Below are 11,247 nucleotides of genomic sequence, written 5' to 3' on the forward strand. Positions count from 1 at the left end.
AAAAAAAAAAAAAGAAACCTCAGAGTCCTGGGGTCCAGACACCTCAAGTAATAACAGCACCACTCTTTCTGCATACTAAATCTTGGATGAGGTTTGACCACCATAAACGTAGCCCTGATTTTTGCTGCCTGCACAGTGAGGGTGTCACAGGAGATATTCCATTTTTAAAATGAGTTCTATATATGAAAGGATCACCCTCCTAGCTTGGAACCGTAATTTATTCACTCTGCATTTTCCTCATAGAATAAAAGATATTTAACTATCTTTTTTAAGGTATAAAATAAAGATTTAAAGAGATGTCCTCACTATCTTTGATGAGAGAAAGTGATTTTATATTTGGAGCAAGTACTACTTGAATTAAAAAGAAATCTATATATATATTTTTTTTCAAGAAATCTATATATTAATGTAAAATCTTTTATGGTTCTCAGTTGATTAGCTCCTTAGCTCATTATTGTAAGGCTGTCATTGAGAACCAGCACTTTTTCCCTTGATTTTGTGGAAGCAATTTATTCTCACACACATTAAAAAAAATCACATTTCAGCATCTGAAACCCATCAAGAAAGACTCCTAACTAGAGGCCATTGTAACCTCTGATTTATGGTTAGATCTTCATTATTCCTCTTCAAGCATGATCTACATATTTTACTTTTTAAATCTAATGCCTTAGTTCTGCCTTCTTCAATGACGAATTTGGGAGCAGGTATCTTTCCCTTTCATCCCTGGTAAAGAATGAGGCAGTTTAGAGACTATAGCTTCCTGTAGCCAGATTCTCTACTTATTCCTGAAGCAAAGTTCAGGAACATGGCTTTTAGAGACAGATTGCCAAGGTTCAAATTTCAGCTTACTAGCTGAGTGACTGTAGGCAAATGATTTAACCTCTCTGATTCAGTTTCCTCATATGTAAAATGGTGATCATAGTATCAATTTAATTGGGCAACTGTGTGGATTAACTGAGTTATATACATGTGAAATGCTTAGAATAGTACTTGGAAGGCACTGAGTGCTTTAGAACTATTTACTATTATTTTGATTGTTACTCTGAAATGCCTTGGCTCTAGGTAACCCTAGCCCAAGTCCTTTAACTCATTCTGCAAGATTCCTAGGATTACTGCACAGTCCTCCCAGCCCTGGGATAAAAGCTCCCACCCAGTCTGCCTTTACTTTCTTGTCTCAGGGACAATGGCCAACAGGGGACGCACATTGCCCAAGCTGGAAAGGGAAGACTTCCCTGTGTTTTATCTCTGACCCTTTTGGTTGTCCAAGATCACTAGCAGCCCACAGTTTCCTATGTCTGTCTTGGGAGCTGCCGTTCTGAAGGTGCATGAGCCCCGGGGGGTTACCTAACTGCGCTGCGGAACCTACGCTGCTCAGCCGGGGCAGGGTACCACACGGCAACCATAGAAGGAGAAAGCCTCCATAATCCTAGAGAAGCTGAGTGCTGAAGCGAGGTCACCGCAAGACCAGAGCTGTGAGCTATTCCGGCCTTTGTGCAACGCAACCACGGCTGCAGTGATGGTCTCTGGGCCATCCGCTCCGGGTTCAAAATTCTGTGTCCCATTCAGTTATTTGAATGGTTATGCTGATGAGGTTGGACTTACTAGTAGAGAGCTACTGGGGAAAGTTTAAGGTGGCTTCTAAGTTTTTGAGGTATTAGGATAACTGGGGCTGTTGAGAAAAAGAGAAAAGTCTTGTGTTCCTGAAGTTTGTTGGGGAAAATCATGTGATTTGTGACTCTCCCAAAGTTGACAGGTTAATGCTTGAGTACAAGGAAAAAGAAAACCACTTACTGGTTGTGTGACTTTGAGCAAATCACTTAATCTCTTTGTGCCTCAGTGATATATACCTGTCAGTAGAAATAATATCTACTTAAGTTACTACATTTAAAATAAATATTAGCTGTTATTTCTGAAGCTCTTTTCCCTCCTATTTGTATGAAATGCACTGAAGGGGGAAGAACTTTCTCTCAAGCTTTATTAAGATTTAAAAGTAAAAAAACTACTAGATGGGGTTGGCTAATAATTTGGAAAGTTTAACTCTTACTTTCCTGATTTATGTAGCTTCCTGATACAGAGTTCCATTTTCTTTCAGTTCATTGTCCATGTAAGTGAGTTATTGGGTTAAAGAGCTAAAACAAAATTTAGTTTCTGTTAACATTGTTATTTTATGCCTCAGGAAGAAGACTAGCTACAAGGAAATTCTTCTGAAAAATCAATGTGAACCCCAAGCTGGAGTGAATCTTCTCCTGAGCTCTCTCATTCCAGAATGGCAGTCTTGTTGCAGGAAAGATCTCTAATACAGACTGATGGTAAAAGAAGAGGCCTATGCCTGGGACCAAGAATCAAGCTGGGCAAAGAAATCACAGATCTTTCATCAAACTTTAAATTGTTACTACCAGGAAATAGATACCTGGACCTCACAGGGCTGTCAGGAGACTCAGGGAGCTCTGCTCACTGTTCCTGAAGCCAGAAATACATATTAAGGAACAGATGGTGAAACAGGTCCTGACCCCTGCTTAGGAGGCTGCAGACCTAAGTAGGATGATAATATCCAGAATATGGAGAGGAGGCATGGATTATGCTGCAAATGTTGAAGAGACAGCATGAATCAAAGATAAGCCAGAGGTGGGAAGGGTTGGGAAAATTATAGTTTGACTAGTAAAAAGCTTTGGAAATAGCACAGAAAGCAACAAAACTAAACTTCAGGATCCCCCAGATGTCTCTGGAACCATAACCCAGCATTTTCCTATCTGACTTTAATTCTCCTTGCTATTTAGGTACATCTCTGGAGTCTTCTGTGTATATATTGGGGTTTTTTGTTTGTTTCTTTCTTTAGGCATTTTTGCTGAGGGTTGAGCTTCAAATTCAACTTTACAGGACCAACTTAATCCTGTTGCCCTTTAGGCCTCAGGCTAAAGCAGGCGTCCTCAAACTACGGCCCGCAGGCCACATACAGCCTGCCTAGGACATTTATCTGGCCTGCGGGGTGTTTTTGCCACTGCTGCTGGTCCTGCTTAGCAGCCGACTCATCCTGGGGCCCACAGTCCGGCCCTCCAATGGTCTGAGGGACACTGAACTGGCCCCCTGTTTAAAAAGTTTGAGGACCCCTGGGCTAAAGGATAGAACCAGGTAGGCTTATGGCAAAGATAGTATGTTGGAATCAAAGCTCTCAGATCCAACCTAAGACCCCCTCTTAGTTTAATTCTCACCAGTACTGCCTTTTGATAGGGAAAGCTGATGAGAAAGAATCCCTGGAAAGAAAGAGGAGGAGAGAGCCTTGCAGGGGAAGCTCTTTAGAATTTTTAGGCGCGTCTTTCTCCTTGAAACTTTGCATAAACATTAGATGACATCTTCTTGTCACCTACCTGATTAATTAGAAACTCTCAAACATATTTGTGGGGCTTTGTGTTTTTTAACCTATTTAACTCATTTGGCTTCAAAGACCTGAACATAACCTGAAAAAATTATTTCTCCACTGTAAATTTCCCATTTTACTGATTTCCCCCCATCAAATTAGTATAGCATATTTTGAAACTGTTTTAACTATTGTTTCAAGTTAATTTTTATCATATCCCATTGTTTATTGGATCCATTCACAAATATTTATTGAGCATTTCATAGGTTTATAGTAGTGTCCTAGGTATATATCAGTAGGTAGAAATAGTCCCTTTAAGTATCCTTAGCAAATTAAATTTTCTCTTGGTTTCATGATATTCTTCCTTTCTCAACTCTGGATTTAAAGTGATCTAACTTTTTTCATTATACTGTCCTGATTCTTTAATTATCATATTTGGTGAAAACATCTTCCATCCTCTTCCAGTCTCTTTTGGCCTAGGTGAATCTTCTCACTCAAACCATTCTCTCTTCCTCCAACTCCCCCACCATGCCCTATGTGCCTTCTTGGGCACCTCACAAAATTTGAGATGCCAGTTTAGAGATTTAGAAAAGGCATGAACTTTAGATAAAACTGGATTTTACTTTTATCACTGTTCTTTATCATAAATCTCAGAAGAGACAACTGACATTTGAATTGTCTGTGTATTTTTTTTTTAGATGGTGTTACTGAGAATGAAAATAAGAACTTGGCTCCAAAACAAAAAAAAAAATCTGGAGATGCTGAATTATGTGGGGGGAATCTCTATAGAGGTATAACATCAATGCAGTAAATGTAGTAAAAGCTTTAGTTATTGGTGAGTTACTCAGAATTGAGGAATCTGTGCTGAAGAGAACCTCTTTGCAATCAACAAGTTTTGAGAGTTTTGGTTTATACTGAATCCCTCCCTTTCCACCAGGAGATCCAACACAAGGAAAAATGCTATAAGGAATGTGGGAAAACCTTCAGCTATAGTAGCATTATTTGACATTAATCCACATAAGAGAGAACATAAATGTGATGACTATGAAAAGACTTTTATTCAGCAAGAAAACTTTATATATAGAACCTGTGTAAAGAATATAAAAAGGAAATCCTCTACCCAGAAGTCAGGACTGACTTGGGCACCAAAGAATCTACACAAGAGAAATATCTTAAAAACATGATGAATGTGGAAATATTTTCCATGGAATCACCAGCTTTCTTCAGCATTTGAGAATTTACACTAAAAAGAAACTCTGCCATTGTGATGAGTATGGCAGTCTTCAGAGATTGAACCATCAGAAACATCAGTGAGTTAATATTAGAGAGGCTCTTCTAAATGAGATACTTGTAGGAAGTTGTATGGCTAGAGATGAAGCCTCAACAGCAGAATCTCCACAGTACTGAAAAATTAATATGATTAATGTAAATGGACAAGTTGTAAGTATTTTAGATTGCCCATTGTATCCAGTTAGAGCATTAAATGAATGTCTCACTTCAAGAAAAGCCAAGGTCAGAAGTTCTTTATCCTTTCCCAGAAAGGTCTATGTTACTACATATGTAAGCAACCAGAACTTTTGAAATAAGTTGTTGACCAGCATCTCTGGACTTGTGATCTGTCTTCTGGATGATAATCTGTGGGTGGGTTACACATTATTTATTTCCTTGATATCTGCTCTAGTCTCATGTCTTTAATTCATTCAGTAAGTATAGACAGTATTTATTGTCTGCTGTTTGTTGCAAATATATTGTTTTTTTTAGGGGCTAAATAGATTTATATGGGTACCCCAGGACACAAAATGCACATGTGTAATGTTTCAGTAAATTGTGAAAGGAACCGCATCATTTCTGGCCATGTTCATAAATTTGGGACTGCCTCTGTGTTCTCCAACACAAGGCTATGTAGGTGTCCTTCGGGAACTGTGAGAGTATATTTTTTTACAGCTTTAGCTTGATTATTTTTTTAAGATGGAAAAAGATACTTCATATATACTCTATTGACAGATTGGTATTTTTTCTTATAGATAACACATAATCTTGTGAAGGCTAATGCTTTATGTAAATTATTACTATTTTCAGTTCTAAAACTTACAGGCTAAAAGAGTCTGTCAGAAAATTGGTAGTGTAACCCAGTCTCTGCTGATGATAACATTGAGACTTGTCTATTTATAGTAGGTCACTAAATACAGGAACCATGTATTTCAAAACTTGGCAATGATTATTTCAGAATCCTGGGTTTGCATCTGCTATACATCCCTATGTTTTTTGCATAGGTATTACATCACTATTTTAGAAGATAGACTACATTCTTTAACAATCTTTTCCAGCATCTATGGCTATCACATTTTTTTCTATTATATAAAAAGATATCTTAATGTTCAAACAACCTTGTAATCCTGGAATAAACCTCACTTAGTCATGATGTAGTCTTTTCTCAATATGTTAATGGGTTTACTTGCTAATGTTTCATACATTTTCTTCAATACTCCTATGAAATTGGCTTATAATTTTTTTGTACTATATCTTTTAGGTTTAGCTTTGGCTTTTTTATTTGTATCATAAAAATAACTAAATTCATGTTCATTTTTAAAGCATTAGAACTAGCTGGTCTTTGAAGGATAGATTTTTGATGCGAAACTCTCTGGACCAGGTGCTTTTTTGTGGGATAGTTCCTTGGTGTCTTTTCTGTAATCTATGAAAATGGCCTATGCAAGCTTTCTATTTATAATGGGGGTCCATTTTCTTAATCCTTATTTACCTAGGAAATTACTAATTTCATAAAGATTTTTCAGTTTATTTGCCAAGAATATGCAATGTAATCTTAATGACTTTTTAAACAGCTTTATTGAGGGAAATTGATAACAGAGTGAGCTGCACAAACTTTTGATAAAAGTTTTACTTGTACACCTCTGAAAACAGTCATCATGATTAGTATAATATCACCCAAAAAAGTTTCCTTCTGTTCCTTGATGATTCCTCCCACCCTGACTTACACTTTGCACCCATCTCCAGGCTTACTCTGCCTTCTGTTGCTATACATGTACCTTGCATTTTCTAGAATTTTATATGAATGGACTCATACAGTATGATTTCTTTTGGGGGGCGTGGCTTCTTTAATTCAGCATAATTTTGAGATTCATCCATGTTGGATATATCAATAATTCATTCTTTTTCTTTCACTTGATTATGTCACTAAACTACTCTGAGCTTTAGTTTCCATATTTGTAAACAGGGATTATAATCCTAAACTTCAAGAATAAATATAAGCACTTAACTGGCACAATGCCTGGCATATAGCAGATTCGTAATCAATGTCAGTGCCAGTCTCTTTATCTGCTTTTCTTTCCATTAGACATCTAGCAGCACCCAACCTATACTAGTGACCATTTTCTCCATCTTTACCTATAGGGCATTCTTGACTCACTACCCTCTAAGATACCCCAAACTTCCCAGATTTAACCTTTAAGAGGATTGATTACAGTGATTTTAGTGATAATTTAAGAATTTGAAACTTCTCCCATTAAATAGAGTAGATCCAGTGATCCAAATTTGAACTCTCAGTGGCCGATAGAGATGTTCCTTGGAGATTTTGACAGACCACTACAGGTTAATCACAGAACAGACCTCAGGATCTGGGGCAAAGCTGTGCCATTCTCTACCGTGCTTTTTTGTATCTCAAAAGGAGTTCCTTTTGAGAAATGGCTTTTGGATTTGAGTAGAAGAATGCTTGGCCATGAACTACCAAGTTATCATGTAACTTGATCTGTCTATCATGAATCAGGTGTTGTCTGATATACTAAGTCATAAAATTAGACATGCATATAGTACCACTTCATTATTCAATAGAAGTGATAGGTATATGATCAGGCTTGAGCAGTCCCTGAAGACACAACTAAGTTGCATGGAGGAAGTGACCCAAATCTCGTGGCCTCTACTCCTACAGCATTATGTCTTCTTTATATGTCTATACATTTGGACTTCAGGAGTTGTCCATGATCAACTGACTGAGGAAGAAAAAAAAATGACCCTGGTTTACAGAAGGCTTTTCATGAGATGAGGCAGTACCCAAAAGTGGACGGCTATAACATTACAGCTCTACTTTGGAACATCCTTGAAGGACAATGATAAAGCAAAACTGTCACAGGGGAATGAACTTTGAGCAGTGCACCTTGTCCATTTTGCCTGAAACAGATAGTCATTATGAATCCACAACTATTCGTGAAGTGTGGCCAACTGGTTTAGCTAGAAATTCAGAGACCTGGAATGAACATGATAGTAATATTTTAAACAAGGTTTGGGAAGGAATATATGAATAAACCCCTCCAAACAAGCATCAAATGTGAAGATATATGTGTACCAAAAGGGTAACCTTCACAGAGAAAGATTTTAATAATAAAGTGAATAAGATGAATTGTTTTGTGGATAATAGCTTCTTTCCCTAGACCTTCCTGTCATTGCTTCATGGGCTTTAGAACAAAATGGCCATGGATGCAGGGATTAGAGTTATGCATGAGTTCAAAACATGGATTTCATTTATCAAGACCAACCTAGTTGGAGCCACTGCTGAGTACCCAGTCTGCCAACAGTAGAAACCAACACGTAACTCTTTATATGCACTGTATCTTGGGGTGATTGGTCAGCAGCCTACCAGTAAATCTACCATTGTCATTATTCAGGGAAAAATAGGAGGCTCACAATAGATGAAACTTAATGGAATCCCACAGCCTTATCCTAGATTTAAGTGCAGTTAAGTGTAAACTACCACTCATCTCAATCTACTGAAAGTAGAGAAAAAAAAAATTTTTTTTTTTTTTTTGAGACGGAGCCTCAAGCTATCCTCCTAGGTAGAGTGCCATCCTGCCTCAGCCTCCCAAGTAGCTGGGACCACAGGAGCCCGCCACAGCGCCTGGCCATTTTTTGGTTGCAGCCATCATTGTTGTTTGGCAGGCCCGGGCTGGGGATTCGAACCCGCCACCTTAGGTGTATGTGGCTGGCACCTTAGCCGCTTGAGCCATAGGCGCCGAGCCAGAAAATCTTAATAAGGCTCTGAAGGCTTGGAATCTTAAGTCACCAAGAGATATTTCATAGGGGAAAAAAAGGGGCTTTAATTAGGAGATAGGGATACTGGTGTCCCCAAAAGGAGCAATTTGGCAATCTGTCACCCTACTGCCTTCCCTCTTCTCTCACTTTACTTCTTCCAGCCAACAAATACCCAGCTCCTATTACATCCCACTGTTATTAAATACCTATTGTGTTTTGCCAGGCACATGGAATACAAATGCAAATAGAGCTATTTGCTATTGCATTTAGAAGGTAGCAGTAGGAGGGCACAGGCAAGTAAAGGGTGTTGTGACCATAACAAATAGTGCAGCTATATAAATATTCTTCTCATATCTTTTTTTTTTATTGAGACAGAGCCTCAAGCTGTCCCCCTGGGTAGAGTGCTGTGACATCATAGCTCACAGCAACTTCCAACTCCTGGGCTGAAGTGAGTCTCCTGCCTCAGCTTCCCAAGTAGCTGGGACCACAGGCGCCTGCCACAATGCCTGGCTATTTTTTTTGGTTGCAGCCATCATTGTTGTTTGGTGGGCCCAGGGTGGATTTGAACCCACCACCTTAGGTGTATGTGGCTGGCGCCTTAGCCACTTGAGCCACAGGCACCGAGCCTCTTCTCATGTCTTTAAGTGAACCTATATACAAATTTCTGTTAGTATATACCCAGGTGTAGAATTGCTGAGTCATGCATGTGTTCAACTTTAGTAGATGCTACCAATCAATTTTCACTAAATTGTATATACATTTAGGCCTATAATAATGTAATCCTCTAATATGTATTATTGATTACCTGTTTCTCAAAGAAATAATTTCTGGTAATAGTGCATAAGAAACAGTGCTGTGCTGGCGTGGCACCTATACCTCAGTGGGTAGGGCGCCAGCCACATACACTCCAGCTGGTGGGTTTGAGCCCGGCCTGGGCCTGCTAAACAACAATGACAACTGCAACAGAAAAACAGCTGGGCATTGTGGCTGCCACCTGTAGTTCCAGCTACTTGGGAGGCTGAGGCAAGAGAATCGCTTAAGCCCAAGAGTTTAAGGTTACTGTGAGCTGTGATGCCACAGCACTCTACCGAGGGCAACATAATGAGACTCTGTCTCAAAAATAAAGAAATAGTGCGGTGCCAGATGCAGTGGCTCATACCTATAATCCCAGCATTTTGGGAGGCCCAAGTGGAAGGATTGCTCAATGCCAAAAGTTTGAGAACATTCTGAACAACATAGCAAGACCCTCTCTTTACAAAAAATAATTTTTAAAAATTAGTTGGGCTTGATGACGAATGTCTGTAATCATAGCTGCTCAGGTGTGTGAGACAGAATAATCACTTGACTCCATGAGTTTGGGGTTGTAGTGAACTAGCATCATGCCACTGCACTCTAGCCTGAGTGACAGACCCTTTCTCAAAATAAATAAAATAAATGCAGATGTTGAGGTGACTATCAACTCTTTGAGGCTCTGGTCATGTCTTATTCATGCTTGTTCATATTCATGCAGATCCCTAGCATATACCAGCTGCTCAATAATTAATAATTTAAGAATCAAAGAAAAGAGGAGGGCCACAGTGACCTAAACTAAGGATGTGATTTGGGGCAAAGTAGAAGGAAAACCATAATGATAGCTAAAACTTATCATTTGCCAACTCATGGGCCAATTGCCATACATTATTTAATGCTAATAATAAGCATAACAGTTACTACAATTGATAAACAGGTTTATGAGGACTTGATAACTTTATCAAGGTCATGCAGTGATTATAAGCAGAAGAGTTGGAAATGGAAACAAAGTAGGCTCTACACACCAGCTTCACCAATGTGCTCTATCTATCTGCCTGTCGTCTCAGTCACACAGCTAGTCACAAATGTACAGAGCAAAACAAAAACCAGTAACAAGATGAACATCATTTTCTTAGGAAGTAGATTATATGAAGGTGTTGACAGAGGCGCACTAGAATCAGATGTTGACCTCTTACTTTGCCACATTGGACAGACACTGGAAATGGGAATTCTGGTTGGAGATACGGCAAAACCATTTCTATATCAGACTAAAGGATAAATTCATTCAATGATTATTTATTTGTAGGCACTTGACCATGACATACATATTCCCATTGCTCTTATGAACATGATAACCTTGTGAGGGAGACAACTTAAAAATTACACATATAGAAATGCAATTGTGGGCTTGGCGCCTGTGGCTCAAACGGCTAAGGCGCCAGCCACATACACCTGAGCTGTCGGGTTTGAATCCAGCCCGGGCCCGCCAAACAACAATGATGGCTATAACCAAAAAATAGCCGGGCATTGTGGTGGGCACCTATAGTCCCAACTACTTGGGAGGCAGAGGCAGGAGACTTGCTTGAGCCCAGGAATTGGAGGTTGCTGTGAGCTGTGATGCCATAGCACTCTACCCAGGGTGACAGCTTGAGGCTTTGCCTCAAAAAAGAAAGAAATGCAATTGTGGCAAAGGCTATGAAAGAGAAGTGCAATGATGTAATAGTTGTGTATAATGAGACCGTCACTTAGTCTGGGAAATCAGGTTGGTCTCAGGATATGACATTTAAACTGAGACCTGACAGTAATCAGGGTGGAAATAGGTATAGCATTTCAGGCTGATGGGTCTGCAAGAATGAAGACCATAAAGGCTGGAATAAAACCCACTTGGTTGTGGTGTATAATTATGGTTCATCTTATAAAGGTACATGTGAATCTTTCTAAATGTAGAATATAAATGTCTTAACACAATAACTAAGAAAATGACATGAAGGCTGTGTTAACCAGTTTGATGAAAATATTTCAAATTGTGGCTCGGTGCCTGTGGCTCAAGCAGCTAAGGCGCC

The sequence above is a fragment of the Otolemur garnettii genome, unplaced genomic scaffold (genome assembly GCF_000181295.1).
Source record: "Otolemur garnettii isolate 467f Iridium unplaced genomic scaffold, OtoGar3 scaffold00223, whole genome shotgun sequence".
Taxonomy (NCBI): domain Eukaryota; kingdom Metazoa; phylum Chordata; class Mammalia; order Primates; family Galagidae; genus Otolemur; species Otolemur garnettii.